The sequence below is a fragment of the Sorex fumeus genome, unplaced genomic scaffold (genome assembly GCF_029834395.1).
Source record: "Sorex fumeus unplaced genomic scaffold, SorFum_2.1 ptg000051l, whole genome shotgun sequence".
Lineage (NCBI taxonomy): Eukaryota > Metazoa > Chordata > Mammalia > Eulipotyphla > Soricidae > Sorex > Sorex fumeus.
In genome coordinates this window covers 29,096,588-29,114,868 of record NW_026606108.1, presented here as the reverse complement: position 1 = coordinate 29,114,868, position 18,281 = coordinate 29,096,588, and positions in this window count along the sequence as shown.

Genomic DNA, 18,281 nt, shown 5'->3' with positions numbered 1-18,281 from the left:
TTTTTCTTGTTTGCTAAATGACAAACATAACTTGAGTCTCCACTTCCATTTTCTCCTATCCAGTTCTTAAACTGATCCTTATAAATTGATGTCAGATCACGTCACTTTAACTCTATTTTAAAATAAAAGTTTAATGGCTGTTATCTGAAGCATGGTTAGTGTGTCTTAATATGGCTGTCATAACCTAGCCCTTGCTCACCTAATCTCATTTTGTGGTTCTTCCCTTTGGTTTTAGTTTGTAATTATAACCTAGCTTTTGCCACATCCAGAATCAACTGCAGAGAATTCATTCATGCGTAGCTTGTGTTCATGTGTAGCCTCATGCTTGATGGTGTCATCCTACTTATCATTCTGTTTCATCAACATCCACTGTCACCTCACTCCCCGTAATAAAGGTTCTCTCTTGGCTCCCATGCCCTTTTGTGTGTGCAAACTCTTCTTTTGGGCCTTTGTATAAACATTAAGTCACCTTGCCAAGCTGCATAATCTTGAGTTGTCACATTTGTGTTCCTGGTACTACAAACAATTGTTAGCAGACAGAACAGTTTTCAACAGAGAAAAGATAAATAATTCTTAATAATATGTTGTTCTAATTGACGTCCTATACTCAGACAAATTTCACAAAATAAAATAGGCAGATGATCATGAGATATGCATTTCTAGCCATGGTAACAGATTGTGTATTTCCTTTTCTTCTTCCTGAGCAATACCAGAGGCAGCCTAAACTACTCAAGTATTACTGATGTACCCAAACTTGGACCGTCTAGTTATTATCTCAAAGAACAAATTCCAAATTAGGTTGGTGTACCTAATTTCCCAAATTCCTAACTTTCCCACTTTAATTTGTCTGGTGAGAATGAACACCTGCTAAGCTTTCAAAAGCTAATGCAATAGAAGGGCTTAGCTCATAGTTTCTGCTCTTGATTTTTTTTTTTTTTGAGTGCCTCCTAAGAAGTGGTTGGGATGGAGAGTGGAGGGAACGTACACTAGGCAAAACTCTGTCACAGGGCTGGAGGATATTAAGTGCTTAGGCCCAGTAGTTCTGGGGCTATCAGAGCAATCCCAGAGGTAATCAGGGGTCCATACAGTGCTGGGGATAGAACCTTGGGTCCCTGGACATGAAAAGCATGTGCTCCTGATCACTGAACTCGCTTTTGTCTTGATTTTTAAAACATCCATGTATTAGACTTCCTGCACTTTTCCCTTCAGGGGAATTAGTTTTAACATTACATTATTGGGGCTGGAGCGATAGCACAGCAGATAGGGCATTCGCCTTGCACGCAACAAATTCCTCCGCCCCTCTCGAAGAGCCCAGGAAGCTACCGAGAATATCTCGCCCGCAAAACCTGGCAAGCTACCCGTGATGTATTTGATATGCCAAAAACAGTAACAAGTCTCACAATTTGTTGTGAGATTACTGGTATCTGCTCAAGCAAATCAATTACACTATTAAATATTTGTTATGTGCTTAATGAAGAGTAACTGTGAGCTATAGTTCAAATCTATTCTAAGGACACACACATAGCACAGAAAACCAAAGAGTAAGCTTTCTATGGTGTTTGTATATGCTAATATGTCTATCTCTTATATAGAATTATTATAGATACAAATTATTAATAATTTGGTCTGGGATTCTTAAAATTGTCTATGAGCTCTTTAGAAACATTCTTTACTCTTCTTATATAAACTGATATGTCACCATATAGAAACATCCTATTTTTAGTACATTTTTATAAACCACATGAGAGACCATTGTGACTCTATCACATTGCAGCTCTTAATAATGGGTATAAATGTTAATATGCACAATATTGCTATAGAAGTGATAAAATCTATTTTCCTTTTATTACAAATTTTTTCTTAAATCACATATATGTTACATTGTGCTCTAGGAGAGAAAAATATTAAATTTGGCATCAAAATTTAAAATCACTCAAATTCCTTTATCCACCCCACAAAGAGCCTAAATATTTTCCTACTGAAAACTTAATTTTATTCTACATATAGAGAATAGTCATTTGTTCGTATAGCATTCTTGGGTTTTAAAGAGATAATTCCCAAACTATCCTCACTTCACCCCCTGAAATTCGAGACTGTGAAGGAAATTTAGCCATCAAGAGGTTAAATGGCTTTCTCAGGACCACACACCACGTTAGGGTCAGAGCTGAGGTTAGAAACCGCAAGTTTCTCCATTTCTTCCCTAAGTGTTTCACGGGGCTACCCTTCCTCTCTATTTATTTAGGTGTAGTAACTGGGCTAGTCACCAGTGAGTGGATTTCACAGTGTGTCAATAAGATATTTAAAAGATGACCTTTTAGGAAAGCATTTTGTGCCCTTTGTTTAAAGTAACACAGATACTCTCCAAATAAATCTTCCTCTCCATTTGTCTGAATCTCCATGTCTGTGTGTGTCCACATAGCAGGTAACCAGCTTCAGGACATATGTGTGTCATTGTTGGTTCTTAAGGAAATGCTCTTTCCCATAAACATCTTGTTTCATATTTTTAAAAGAAATATATTACCTCCAAAATACACTTGGAAAATAAGAGGAAGATACTCATTTACTATTTTAGTAAACAACAATAAATTAGCCAATAGCTTCTATGAGACAGGGGCACAATATACAATTGAGTAGGTCATGCATTTTTCACCTTTAGGACAAGTTAATTCCATCATGGTCTATGTGAATCGTGCCCTTTGGAGTGGAACAATGCACACCACATGTGACCACACACCATGCTCCCATTAACAAAACTCAAGGTTTGTATTCATGTGTAGAATAATTTTCAGCTATGGTCATTTACCTTAGTCCATGAAAGTTGAGTATTGTCTGTTAGTTGCCAAAACATGCTTTACAAAATAAATCCCATGATATAGAGAGCAATTAAAATTAGGTTTTCTCTTCATTTTTCTTTATCACTTAAAAATTCATTTTTTACCTACTGTCATATCTTTACTTGATCATTATGGCTTTATGTTTCTGTATTACTTGCTATTCTTTTACTTTTCTTATAATAAAAATGGGCCTATTTCCCATTCTAGTTTCTGTTTTGGGCAGTGGCCTTCCAAGCAGTGTCCAGGAGGTTCAAGGACCTCTCCTCGTGGTGAACGGGAGTCTCCGGGGTTACACATAATGACACTGGGGGCACCATATGGTGCTAGGGTTGGAACAGGGGTTAGTTGCATACAGAGCATACACTTTACCCCCTGCACTATCTATCCCCTCCATAGTACAGGGTTCAGTAATCAATATGAGTAGCAAACGTTAACATTTCATTTAACTGAGTTGAAACCTATTTTTCCTCTTAAGTATTAAAAATTTCATTTTTCCTTAACTCAGAAATTGTTACTTGAGTATCTTTTTAAATAAATTTAGCCATTATAGTTCCCCAACAATAAGCCCTTTTTTCCACTACTAACACCACCTTTTAATATACTTTATTATCAGTTATTTTTGGTGTTTGATAAAGGGTAACGTCTCCATTGGAGACTTTGTTGTTACTGTGTTTGGCATATCCAGTACGTCACGGGGAGCTTGCCAGGCTCTGCCGTGCGGGCGAGATACTCTCGGTAGCACTGCACTGTCCTCCCATTGTTCATCGATTTGTTCGAGCGGGCCCAGTAACGTCTCCGTTGTGACACTTGTTACTGTGTTTGGCATATCGAATACATCACAGGTAGCTTGCCAGACTCTGCCGTGTGGGCGAGATACTCTCGGTAGCTTGCTGGGCTCCCTGAGGGGGGTGGAGGAATTGAACCTGGCTTGGCTGGACTGGCTGCGTGCAAGTCAAATGCCTTAGCACTGTGCTATTGCTCTACCCTGTATTCAGGGGAACTTGGTTCCAATTTGGGTGGTTCTGAAGACCAGTGACTATAAACATAGATTTTCAGTTGTCTTATTGGAAAAATGAAAAGGGATGAATCAAATGATTCTCAGTGCCTCTCACAATTTTAAAGATATACATATCAATAAATTCTGTGTGTGTGTGTGTGTGTGTGTGTGTGTGTGTGTGTGTGTAGAAAGATAGTTTTTGTTGAAAAAACTTATACCTAGATATGAGGGAAGAGAAAGAAGGAAAGTATGTGTTGAAGAGAGAACATGGTTTTCTACAGTGTGGAAAAAGCAAGCAAAGAGACATTAAAAAAAAGAAAGTGAGAACAGGTCTTGAGGGGCACGACAATAAGTTGTTTTATTATTTTTATTTTTTTAATTTTTTATTTATTTTTATTATTATTAGTGTTTTATTATTAAAATTTAATGCAGGGCAAAGCATTTGTGAATTTAGGACATATTTTATGATATATACTAGCTTTTAGGTTTCATAAATCAGTTATCTAAATTGTAGATGTAAAAGCACTTGGGGTGAGCCTTGGTAAGTTCTGAGAAGCAGTAATTGTCCTGCAAAGACGAATGGTAAATTAGCAGAGAACTGGGGCAGCGGATGACATAAGAATTTAATTTCTGTCTTCTCATTAACAATTTACATCATAATCATCATCACCACCATCATCATTCTTTAGGCTTTTCATTTTGATGTTTGGACTACTCTCAGCTCTGTGTTAGGCGTTGTTTCTGGGAGTGCAGAAGGACCATGTACCCTTGAGCTAAATTTTTGGTCCTATCATTTGGTTTCTTCTTAGGTGTAACATTTTACTTAGATTAGGTCTACCTCCTAATCTTAAAATGGAAAACAATATTTAGCTCTTAGGTGTTTCTTTTAAGAATGAAATGAAATACTGTATGTGACAGCCTCTGACATCAAGGCAGCATTCAACTGGTACTAGTTTCTCCTCCTTTACCAACTCAAAATCAAAAAACTTTCTAACACAGTGATCCAAGTTTTATTTGGGCAGAACAGCTATTAGAAGTATTTAGCTTTAGTAGGGTTATGCCCTCTCTGGATCTTTCTAGTTAAATATAAAGTCAAGACATAGTTTAAAGTTTCACTTGAGCAAATGCAAAGACAACCCATACATAAGATACCTCATAGTTACAAATAAAACATTAAGGAAAGAAATATACTTCACACTTATTTTGTTGTTGTTATGTTTTGGGACCACACCCAGTGGTGCTCAGGGCTTACTCCCCAAGCTGAGCTCAAGGTTCACTTGGCAGGGCTTGGTGAACCATATGGAGTGCCAAGGATAAAATCTGGGTCAACAAGTGCAATACCAACCCTCTGCACTATCATTCTTGCCCTTTCCACTTATATTTGTGAGAAAATAAAGAACCCACAAGTTAAATTTAAACATATTGAATTTAAAAAAATGGGAGTTGTAATTCTCTAGTTGGTCTTATGTAAAATAATGGCTCAGGTATCCCTCAATGTCAAGGATAAAACACAAGACAAGTGTTATTTTAAAACAACAAGAACAAGAACAAAAACCCCTCAGATTAAAGTTTGAAGGCTTGTGCTTCATGAAATTTCCACTAATCTATGAGTATGGTATTGAATGATAGAAAGCATATTTCACATACCTTTCTGTCAAAATTAACATTCAATCAAAATAAACAAGTGGAACTACATTAAACTAAAATAGATTTTGTATGACAAAAGAAATGCAGGCCAAAATAAAAATACACTCTATTTATTGGGGAGAATATTTGCACCCTATACAATGAGATATCATCTCACATCAATGGAAATGGCATATAATAGAAAAAAACAACCAATGTTGGCAGGGTTGTGGCGATAAAGGAACTCTTGTTGGGATGTTGTCATGTTCAGTCTCTAAAGAAAGCAATATGGAGATGATCAGAAAAGAAATAACATAATTCCGACACAACCCAGCAATTCTACTGTTCAGTGTCTACTTCAAGAACACAAAAACACAAATTAAAAAATATTATATACATATGCACACCTATATTCATCACAGCACTAAGCATAGTAGCCAAGATGTGGAAATAAACTAAAAAACCAATGATGATAATACAGTATATAGATGCAACGAAATACTATACAACTATAAGATGAAATTTTGAGCTTGTTACAACCTGGATGGAATTGGAGATTAAGTAAACCAGAGGGAGCAATGTTGGATGATCAAGCTCAACTGTGGTATACAGAGAAACAAAACAAGGTAACCGAAAATGTCAAAGAATGTCAAACTCTTGAATTTAGAGTACAAAATCAAGATTACCAAGTCATGGTTGGGGAGAAGTCTTAGGGAGGTAAGAAGAACTAGACTTAAAGAACACAAACATAGTCTTGGGTACATTGGTGAAAGTGAAGATGCAATAACTTAGTTCATTAAAACCATAAACATTAACACTGTCATGTTTCCTAAGCCACAATAAAAATATAGTTAAAAATAAATAATTAAAATATCAAAATAAAATTAACACTCAAAGAATTTTTTAAATGTGGGTAATTCTGCACTCTATTTTATTGAAAAGTTTATAGGTTTTATGCTTTGATTGTTGGCTCTGTGAAATCATCAAACTCCTTGTTGCTCCCCAGTTTATCAGCTCTTGTTTGTCACTCACTGGTGACTCCTTGCCTTGGTGTCTCTCAGGGCACGAGGTATTTACATAAGACTTTTTTTTTTTGCTTTTTTGGGGTCACACCTGGCAATGCGCAGGGGTTACTCCTGGCCCTGTACTCAGGAGTTACTCCTGGCAGTGCTCAGGGGACCATATAGGATGCTGGGAATCGAACCCAGGTCAGCCACGTGCAAGGCAAACACCCTATCTGCTGTGCTATCTCTCCAGCCCTTTACTTGAGACTTTTGAAGGAAAATCCTTTCTTGTTTATTGCTAGGAGATATGACAATGCCTTAGATACTTCGGTCCTCTCTGGCTTAGTTTGTGTCATTGCATGTCAACTACAATCATATTGAACTCAGAAGTTTGGTCTACATCAGTCAGAACTCATAGAAATTAAAAATGTTATAAATCCCTGGAAGTCTACATGGTTAAGAAGTTTGGACTGAAGTTGAGAAGGCAAGAGGTGAATGGATAAAAGGAAACAACCAACAGTATTCCCATCATTGTGGTAATGATTACAAATAGTGCATAGGGATTCTGTGATGAAAGAATGAAATAAAGCACACAAGTTGCTCAGCATGACTCCTGGCTCAGAAGAGTCTACTGATATACTAGCTATTACTGTCAGGAACTTTTATCTCTAAAATATCATTTTACATATTGTTCCTGATTTTGTTTTGGAGGTGACTCCTACTTACCAGGAGTCTTGAAAACTTGTTATGTACAGTTCCAGAAAAATATGGACAACGTGATTATGGTAAATAACATCTTAGCCATAATGTGATTTCCCATACACATTATGATCATTTACCAAATGTGTAGCAAATTATACTGTTTTGTGTTACATCCAATGCCCCACTGCTAGTGAAGTCTATACAGCTATTAAGTAAGGTGAGGATTTGTTGGCAAAATCTGATAGAATAATTCAGGACAGCTGGTTGTCTCTATTGGCACAAAGAACTGAACAACTGCCAAATGTCTGCTTAACTTTCTGCAACACAGACAGAGAACCAAAGTTTGAACATCCTAGAAATATGCACCTAATAATGACAAAGGAAGAAATTTTTAGCTAGTTGCTAGAGGGTAGGGGTGAATCTACAAACATAAAGATTATGTGATCATTTTAGTGTGGAAAATTTTGGCAAATATGAATGGGCTTCTGTTACTTTTTGCTTAAAGAGGAACTAAAAAATTGATGGCTTAAGGAATCGGTCGGGATGGGAGATGCCTGCTGAAAGTAGATAAAGGACCAAACATGATAACCTCTCAGTGTCTGTATGCAAAACACAATGCTCAAAAGTAGAGATAGAGTATGGAGAATATTGTCCGCCATGGAGGCAGGAGGAGGGTGGGAAAGGGGGGGTATATCGGGGACACTGGTGATGGGGAATGTGCACTGGTGGAGGGAGGGGTGTTTGATCATTGTGTGATTGTAACTCAAATATGAAATCTTGTAACTATCTCATGGTGATTCAGTTAAATTATATTAAAAAAAGGGCAACTAATCTTTATCCCAACTAGTGACATATTTGTCTGTTAAAAAAAGATTTTTGAAATGCCTTGATATTTTGTTTTCTTACAACAATTCTATCAATCTTTAACTCAAGTTGATTATATTTACAGAGGAAGGGTAGAGCACTTAAGATGGACTGTGTTCTGTGTACCTATTCTTGAAACAAGAAAATTTTAATTTTAGAAATTTAAGAAAGCCTAAACAGGACTGGTTCTCAGAACTTGAGACCACCTCTATAATGACCTAAAAATGGCTGAGAATACTTGAAAATATGGTTCTAGTCCACATTTTAGAATTAACTAGAGGAAAAAAGGCATGCACCAAGGAGATATTAAAATATTTTCTAAAGTCAAATAGCAAATTAAAAGTAGTATATGGAAGTAGGAGTATATTTTAAGACCAAATATATACAATTCCCCTTCTATTACTTAGTAATTATTTAGTAAATAAGGTAAAGGTAAAGGTAAAGGCCCTCCCGTTGATTGTCTATTTGCTCGAGCGGGCCCAGTAACGTCTCCATTGGAGACTTTTGTTGTTACTGTGTTTGGCATATCGAATACTCTCGGTAGCTTGCCGGGCTCTCCGAGAGAGGCGGAGGAATCAAACTCGGGTCGGCCATGTTGGCCGCTTGTAAGGCGAACGCCCTACCCGCTGTGCTATCGCTATACTAAATAAGTAATATTTAGTATAGTGCTATACTAAATAAGTGCTATACTAAATAAGTAATATTACTTAATAATTACTTAATAAATATTACTTAATAATTAACCCCTTTGGAAAACATAATCATGTGCAAAATTATTGAAATACATTTCATTATTTATAATATAAAAGAATGCTGGAGCGATAGCATAGCGGGTAGGGCGTTCGCCTTACAAGCGGCCAACATGGCCGACCCGAGTTCGATTCCTCCGCCCCTCTCAGAGAGCCCGGCAAGCTTCCGAGAGTATTCGATATGCCAGACACAGTAACAACAAAGTCTCCAATGGAGACGTTACTGGGCCCGCTCGAGCAAATCGACGATCAACGGGAGGGCCTTTACCTTTACCTTATATGCATGTTTATAATTATGACTCAAAGGACTAGAGCACATGTTTGATCTCAGGGTTTGATCTCTTAAACAGCATGGTCCCTAAAACACTGCTGGATGTGTTCCCAAACAATTAAAAACAACCTTCCCTTATGGAACCTTCTAGTATAGAACAGATTCCTTCTTAATTATAGTTTTTTTGGCTCTGATACACTGATAGCAAAATGGTGTTAAGAAAATATGGTAGAAATATTATAAAAACCCATTGCAGCAGTGTCTTCAAGATATTATAAAATACTATGTCACTTAAAAGTGCACATAATATTTTCCCTGAATAATGCTGCCATTTCTAAACTTCCTTTATAACAATTAATGGAAGAAGAACACATCTCTAAACAGCGGGACTCACTTAACACCTCTGGTATGAATTTTATCCTTCTGTTTCATATTTCATTTCCATTGCTATCATAGTGCTCTATATTTTAGCACTCATAAACCATTCTTTAACTAGACCAGAGAGCTTTAAAAACTTTAGTTGATCTTTTCATATCTCAGGATAGTGTCCTAAGGAAAGGGGATTATTCACTTTTAAAGACTCATGGAGATGATTTGCAACTTGAGTGATGATTTAATAACCACCTCTCTGTAACACTATGCCTCAAGAGGCTCCTTTGCACCTGAAAGAGTTCCTGCACCTCTAACCCTGACCAGTTCACATCCTGCATCCTGCAGTCACCTAAGACCTATGAAGAGTCACGTCAGAATACTTAATGTCCCTGGGATTACTGAGTCTAGCTCCACATGCTGAAGTCTCTTGATTGATAACAAAGGCCTTGCTAGCTATGGCCCTTTAATGGCCACGATATTCCCTAATTATTTTTATACTAGTAATTTATAGGAATCACAGGACATCATAGAAGTCTGTAACTGCTATAATAATTTCCCAATATAGGCCAAAGGTCATCTTCTAACAGACAAAAAACCGCAAAAGCAAACAATTACTATAAATATAGAGCACTGAAACAATTAGCAGATGATGACCTTCAAGTTCTCTAAGGCGGATGAGCCTTTTAAAAATTTACATGCAGGAACTATTTAAGATCTTCCTGCTATCCTCTGCCTGGTTCAGAATATTCCAGTTCCATAAACTCCTCCAACACATCATGCATAAGTCTACTGCTAGAAATTTGCACTACTGATAATTTTCAGGCATTTCTGGGACTATCCAAATGTTTGACTGTCTCCTTTTATTATTCACAACCCTAAAAAGTCCTCTCCTGACAGATCTCTTGACAGTCATCTCCTGACCCTGCTTACAGAACATTACTCTGTTTAATTTTTGTCACAACATGTCACTTTTCTCCAAAATTATTTTCTTTACTTTACAATTGTCTGCTTCTCCCATCCTTCTTAGGATTTTAACTCCATGAAAACTGAGAATATGTCTAATTTTGCTACATTTCCAGTACCAGAAACAATGGTTGGCCCCACTCCAATACTTAACAATTTTTTGTTGTAGTTAAACAGATGTGTAAGAGGTTATTTGCAAAGAATTCTTCTTAAAGCTAAATAGCAAGCTGAAGTGTAACTTTGAGTTCTGTGAGAATACCAGAGATCTGTGCTCTCAAATGACATTGCAGAATTCCTTTTATGGAAATTGGCTTTGGGTGAAAGCTATGCACCTACTTTAATGAATATCTTTATTTTGTACTTAGAAAGACCATCAACTTCATTCATAACAAGAATCATATGACAGATACTGCTCTTTCCTTTTACATTTCTTCTTTATAAAAAAAAACACAGAAAAAATGCTCAAAGTTTTCTGTTCCAGGCAAGAGGATAATTACTCCTGAGCAGCTGGTTTTCCTTTGAAAAAGAAACTCATATTTAATCCTCTCTCTTCATTGCTTGTTTGCCAGGGAATTTAGAAGCAAATTTGTGTCTCCCCTCTAGTGAGTATACAGCACATGTATTGTGTATTAAATTTAATTCGTGTTTTCCGTCTCTTATTTTCTGCTCAATTTCCATTAAATTTTCCATCAAATATCCTCCCTCAGTTCTTATTTATTTGCCTTATCATATTAAATGATTCATTATAATCATATTGTTTGGAACAGGCGAGGTGGAAATACATTTTAAAGTGAAGTTTTGTTCCAAAAAACACTGTTGTTTTTGGATCTCATATTTTGAGAATGGAGGTAGAGTGCTGGGTGACGTGGAGCCCTGGGGATATGAACAGGTGTGCTGTAAAGATAAATCGGAGGCTTTCCTTTAGTGACTTGCATTTTGGCCCCAGTCTTTAAGATGCTCCATATGCTTGGACAAAATCATCTTCCTAAGAAAAACATTAAAGTTACTTTTTAGACATTCAAGGAGGTGAAAGAAGAATCCAGATTGCTTTGAAGGACGAGCCTGCAGTGCAGAAGGGTATAAACACAACCCCAGATGCCAGATGTTTGAGCAAAGCAATGTGAAGAAATACTCCTCTTTCTTTATTTACACTTTACAGCAAATATTTTGCAAAGAGAAAGAAAAGAATGTTGATGTTCCACCAGTTAAGCTTCAATCATAACAAGGGCCCAAGTTCCAAAACGTCAGATTCCTTCTAGTGTCCTTCGAAGGACTATGTACTGATAAACATCTGGCATTCCGTTTTCCAGTGATTAGATACTACCATCCCCAGGCCTACAGACAAGGAAGAAAGGCCTGCCAAAATGGTCCACTTTGAGCTCTTTTGCAAGAAGTTAGATAAAGTGACACTACTATCGCTTAAAAAAACAAAACAACACACAAAAAGAGGAGAATTTGCTAAATTACTCAGACTGCACATGGACAAAGATAAGGACACAGACACCCTCACACACCATACAGGATAATCATGTTTCCTACCTAGCAAAGTACTTACACTTTGTTTGAGTGGTACTGTTAGATCATAGTGCCATTTTCAAACCTGGACATTAGTTTGATGGTAGGAAAATACTCTTGGTGGAGGTCTCACACTTCTGATAACACTCACATGTAAAGCAGTTACTTGAAAATGACCATTTGGATTTTGTTACCAATGTAAAGTTTTGATTTCTTAATGTTGCTGTGTAAGTCGAAAGAAGGGCTAATAAATCATCAACTTAATAAAACATCAAAGACAGGCTCAACTGGGAGTGACTACCAGTACCAGTCCTATCGTATCTGTCAGGGGTCTGAGGCCTGAACAGTAAGCTTAAATCAGCTGGGGAGACTAAAAGGAAGGGGAGGAAGGCTTCATAAATCTCACATCATAATGATTTACGCAAGTGTGAGCTCAGCAAGCCAGGGAAGATGATATGTGTATATTCTACACACAATCCATAACCGAGATGGATAAGCTATTTTGTTTTAGAATTCAAGGTCATATTAGATTACATTCCAGAGACCCCGCAGCCCTTTACCCAAAAGAGGTTGCTCTTTTCTTTCATCTCAAATCTAAGAGGTAGGAGATTAGGTTCAATAAAAGAGCAAAGAAAAAGTAAGGAGTTAGAATGTTACAGACCAACTTATCAAATCAGAACTTTTAATATAAGATCAAAGAATTAAGTGTTAGCAGGAATCTTTAGAAGCAGATGAAAAGATTAGAAGAGATTCTTGGTCACACCAAAGTTTGTCACAGCCCTCCAGGTTAGAAGCTAAATCTGATCTTATCTCATGAATAATTGCAGGAGACCTGGATCATTACCTCCTGTGAAGATTACAGAATTACCAAGCAGGCCCATTGTGAGGTGTTATCTAAAGAAATCAAACAAATGAAAATAATGGCACTCTAGAACCCTGGGACAACAGTAGACCCGAGCTTCTTCCTCTTCATCCCCAACACTGTGCTGGTCTTCTCCCCCTCCGAGGTCAGTTAACCCACCAATATTCCAACCTGGGACTTGCCTTTATCCATGCAAGTGCCCCAGGCATCCTCTAGGACCCTGGAATGACAGCAGCCCTGAGCCTCTTCCTCCCCAACTCTGTGCCAGTCTTCTTCCCCTCCCAGCAAGTGCCCCCCCCCCACACACACACCAGGTACCTGTGCGGGCATCTTCAGACGTAGGCATGGGTTCTGTAGAAGTGGGCGTGGCCCAATTAGAGGCTGGTACCACTCTCGTGGCCGTAGGTACTTTAGTCATACCAAGAAATCTAGGGTAACATCTCAGTTCCCATATCTACACCCCAACATGAAGAAACAATGCAAATCCCCACCATTAGCGAGGACGATGAAAAGAGTCCAGAAGCCTCAGTTCAGGTACTACTCACCTAAAGGACCTCTCTGGGAAATAATTCAGATATGAAGTCATGAAGATGTTCAACCAACTCAATGAAACAATCAGACAGATATCCAGTAACATGATAGAAACAATCGAGAAATTATGGGAAGAAATGAGAGCAGAAATGTTACAAATAAAAGATTCTGTACATGAAATAAAAACCTCAGTCAGTGCCCTCAACAGTAGAACGACCACAACTGAAGACAGAAAAAGTGAACTAGAAGATCAGCTGCACCAAGTCAACAGGCAACAACAGACAATGGCAAGAGACCTCAAAATAGATCTAGAGCGAATCAGAGTCCTAAGAGACGATTCCAAGAGGAACACCATTAGAATCATTGGAGAAGCTCAGGGTAACAATACCAATGAAAAAGCCATGGTAAAACAAATCATTGCTGAAAAATTGCCAAAGCTGGACAATGCAGCCATTCAGATTCAAGGAGCCTGAAGGGTGCCAGCTAAAAGAGACCCTAACAAAAACACTCCAAGACATATCATAGTTAAAATGATGGATGCCATGGACAGAGACACAATACTGGAAGCAGCAAGGGCAAAGAAGGAAAACACATACAAAGAAGCACCCCTTAGATTCACAGCAGACCTATCAGAGGAAATCCACCAAGCCCAAAAGCAATGGCGGGATAAAGTAAAAAAACTCACTGAAATGAACGCTTCACCAAGAATACTCTATCCGGATAAACTCTCACTGAAACTCGAAGGAATGGTACACTAGTTTCTGGATAAACAGTAGTTCAGGATCTTCATAGACTCAAAACCAAACCTATAAAAAGGGCTAATTGGGGCTACTATAAGACAAGACAAACCTTACAAGCACAACAGACCTTACAGAAAGATGACACAAAACCCCATAACAATAATCTTTCTCAATGTCAACGGTCTAAATTCACCAATTAAGAGACACAGAGTGGCAAATGGATTCAGATACAGAACCCAACATTCTGTTGCCTACAATAAACTCATCTCAACAGTCAGAGCAAACACAGACTCAAAGTCAAGGATAAAAAAGAATCCTGCAAGCAAAGAGCTCCCTCAAAAAAGTTGGGGTGAAAAGGAGAGAGAGAACAAAAGGGAATGCCCTGCCACAGAGGCAGGGTGAGATGGGGAGTCGGGGGAGGGAGGATACTGGGACCCGTGGTGGTGGAAAATGGGCACTGGTGGAGGGATGGGAACTTGATCATTGTATAACTGAAACCCAAGCACAAAAATTTGTAAGTCTACAACTGTACCTCATGGTGTTTCACTAATAAAAATTTAAAAAAATAAATAAAAGATATAAAACACACACAAAAAAAAGCTAGGGTGGCCATACTAGTATCTTCCAACATAAATTTCAGGTTGAAAAAGATTAGAAGGGACAGAGAAGGCCATTTTCTCTTAATCAAGGGATATGTACAACAGGAAGAAATCACACTCTTAAATGTATACACACCTAATGAGGGAACAGCTAAATATTTAAAACAACTGCATACAGATTTTAAGGAGGACATTGCTAGCAACACAATAGTAGCTGGAGACTTCAACATCGCCTTATCACCTCTGGATAGATCAACAAGAACAAAACTCAGCAAGGAAACACAGGCTTTGAAAGAAGAAATATAAGAGAAAGGGCTTATAGACCTATACGGGGCTTTAACCCCAAAAAGAAAGAATACACATTCATCTCCAGTGCACACGGAACATTTTCCAAAATAGACCATGTGCTAGGATACAAAACATACCTCAATAGAATGAGGAAGATAGAAATAGTATCGATAATCTTTTCAGACTATGATGCACTTAAGATAGAAGTGAATCACACACAGACAAATCAAACATCTGGGAATTAAACAACTCAATGTTGAACAAGCGTGGGTGAGGAAAGAAGTCAAGGATGAAATCAAAAGATACCTGGAAGCAAATGAGAATGAAGACACGAGCTACCAGAACCTATGGAATGCAGCTAAAGGCAAGTTAAGGAGAAAATTTATAGCTCTGCAAGCATTTCTCAGGAAGGAAGAAAGGGCCCCATAAACAGTGTGACTTCACAGCTCAAAATCTTAGAAAAGGATCAACAAAAGAAGCCCAAATCAGGCAGAAGGAAAGAGATCATAAAGCTTAGAGCAGAAATCGACATGGAAACCAAAAAACTAATCTGAAAGATCAATGAAACCAAGAGCTGGTTCTTTGAGAAAATAAATAAGATATATAAATCACTAGCAAGACTCACAAAGAAAGAGAGAGAACTCTAGCAAACCGAATCAGAAATGAAAAAAGGGGATATCACAACAGAAACCAATGAAATTCAAAAGATCATCAGAGACTATTTTGAGTGTCTGTATGCCATGAAACAAGAGAACCTAGAGGAAATGGATAAATTCCTGGATTCCTAGAACCTTCTAAGATTGAACCAAAAAGAATTGGAATACCTAAATAGACCCATTCATATCAAGGAAATTGAAACTGTAATCAAAAGTCTTCCAAAAAACAAAAGCCCAGGCCCAGAGGGATTCACTAGCGAATTCTTCCAAACATTTAAAGAAGACCTATTTCCAGAACTTCTCAAGCTTTTCCAGGAAATTGAAGAAACAGAAACTCTACCAAACAGCTTCTATGAGGCACACATCTCCCTAATACCAAAAGCAAACAAAGACACCACAAAAAAAGAAAACTACAGGCCAATATCCCTGATGAACAGAGATGCAAAGATCATCAAAAATATTAGCAAATAGAATCCAACAACTCATCAAAAAGATCATACACCACAGCAGAGTGGATTCATCTCAGAGATGCAAGGATGGTTTAACATTCGAATATTCAATCAATGTAATCCATCATATCAACAAAAGTAAAGAAACCATCTGATCATATCAATAGACACAGAGAAAGCATTTGACAAGATCCAGCACCCATTTATGAAGAAAAATCTCATCAAAATGTGTTTTGAAAGAACTTTCCTCAAAATAATCAAAGTCATCTATGACGAACCCATGGCAAGCATTATCCTCAATAGGAAAAAACTAAGGGCCTTTTCTGTAAAATCAGTGACGAATCAAGGATGCCCACTCTCTCCATTCCTGTTCAATATAGTACTGGAAGTACTTGCAATAGTGGTAAGGCAACGAAAAAATATTAAGGGAATTTGGGTAGGAAAGGAAAAAATCGAAATCAAGCTCTCACTATTTGCAGATGATATACCATATTTAGAGAACCCCAAAAACTCTACCAAGAAATTCCTAGAAACAATAGACTTGTATAGTAAACTAGCAGGCTATAAAATCAACACCAAAAATTTCATGGCTTTCCTATATGCAAATAGTGAGAGAGAAAAAAGTGACATGAAAAAAACAATCCCATTCACAATTGTGCCCCAGAAAAATCAAGTACATAGGTATCAGCTTAACTAAGGAAGTAAAGGACCTGTACAAAGAAAACTACAAAATGCTACTTCAAGAAATAAAAGAGGATATAAGAAAATGGAAAGATATCCCCTGCTCATGGATTGGGAGAATTAACATTGCCAAAATGGCAATACTTCCCAAATACAAATTCAGTGTGATCCCTGTAATGACACCCATGACATTCTTCAAAGAAATGGAGCAAACACTCCTGAAATTCATATGGAACAATAAGCCCCCACAAATAGCTAAAGCAATTCTTGGGAAAAAGAAAATGGGAGGAATCAACCCCCCTAACTTCAAACTCTACTACAAAGCAGTACTAATTAAAACAGCATGGTACTGGAACAAAGGCAGGGCTGCAGACCAATGGAACAGGGTTGAATATACTGACATCTCCCTGCAAATTTATGATCATCTAATCTTTGATAAGGGAGCAAGAAATGTGAAGTGGAGCAAGGAAACCCTCTTTAACAAACTGTGCTGGCAAAACTGGACAGCTACATGCAAAAAAATGGGCTCAGATATCTACCTAACACTATGTACAAAAGTAAGATTAAAATGGATTAAAGACCTCAACATCAGACCGGAATCCATAAGGTACCTTGAAGACAAAGTTGGAAAAAAACCCTCCATGACACTGAAGCTTATGGTATCTTCAAAGATGTCACACCACTGGCTAAGCAAGTGAAAACAGAAATAGACAAATGGGACTATCTTAAACTAAGAAGCTTCTGCACCTCCAAAGAAACAGTGACCAAAATACAAAGACAGTCTACAGAATGGAAAAGGATATTCGCCCAATACCCATCCAACAAGGGGTTGATATCAAGGATATACAAAATACTGGTTGAACTGAACAAGAAGAAAACATCCAACCCCATCAAAAAATGGGGCCAGGAAATGAACAGAAACTTTCTCAAAGAAGAAATCCGAATGGCTAAAAGGCACATGAGAAAATACTCTACATCATTAATCATCAGGGAGATGGAGATCAAAAGTACAATGAGATATCGTCTCACACCACAGAGGCTTGCCCACATCCAAAAGAACAAAAGCAACCTGTGTTGGCATGGATGTGGCGAGAAAGGGACTCCCCTTCACAGCTGGTGGGAATGCTGACTGGTTCAGCCCTTTTGGAAAACAGTATGGACGATTCTCAAAAAATTAGAAATTGAGCTCCCATTTGACCCAGCAATACCACTCTTGGGAATATATCCTAGAGAGGCACAAAAGTATAGTCGAAGTGACATCTGCACTTGTTTGTTAATTGCAACACTGTTTACAATAGCTAGAATCTGGAAAAAAACCTGAGTGCCCAAGAACAGATGACTGGTTAAAGAAACTTTGGGGGCTGAAGCAATACCACAGTGGGTAGGGCATTTTCCTCGCACACAGCCGACCCGGGTTTGATTTCCAGCATCTCATATGGTCCCCTGAGCACCACCAGGAGTAATTACTGAGTTCAGAGCCAGGAGTAACCCCTGTGCATTGCCGGATGTGACCCCCCCAAAAAAGCAAAAAAAAAAAAAAGAAAGAAACTTTGGTACATCGACACAATGGAGTACTGT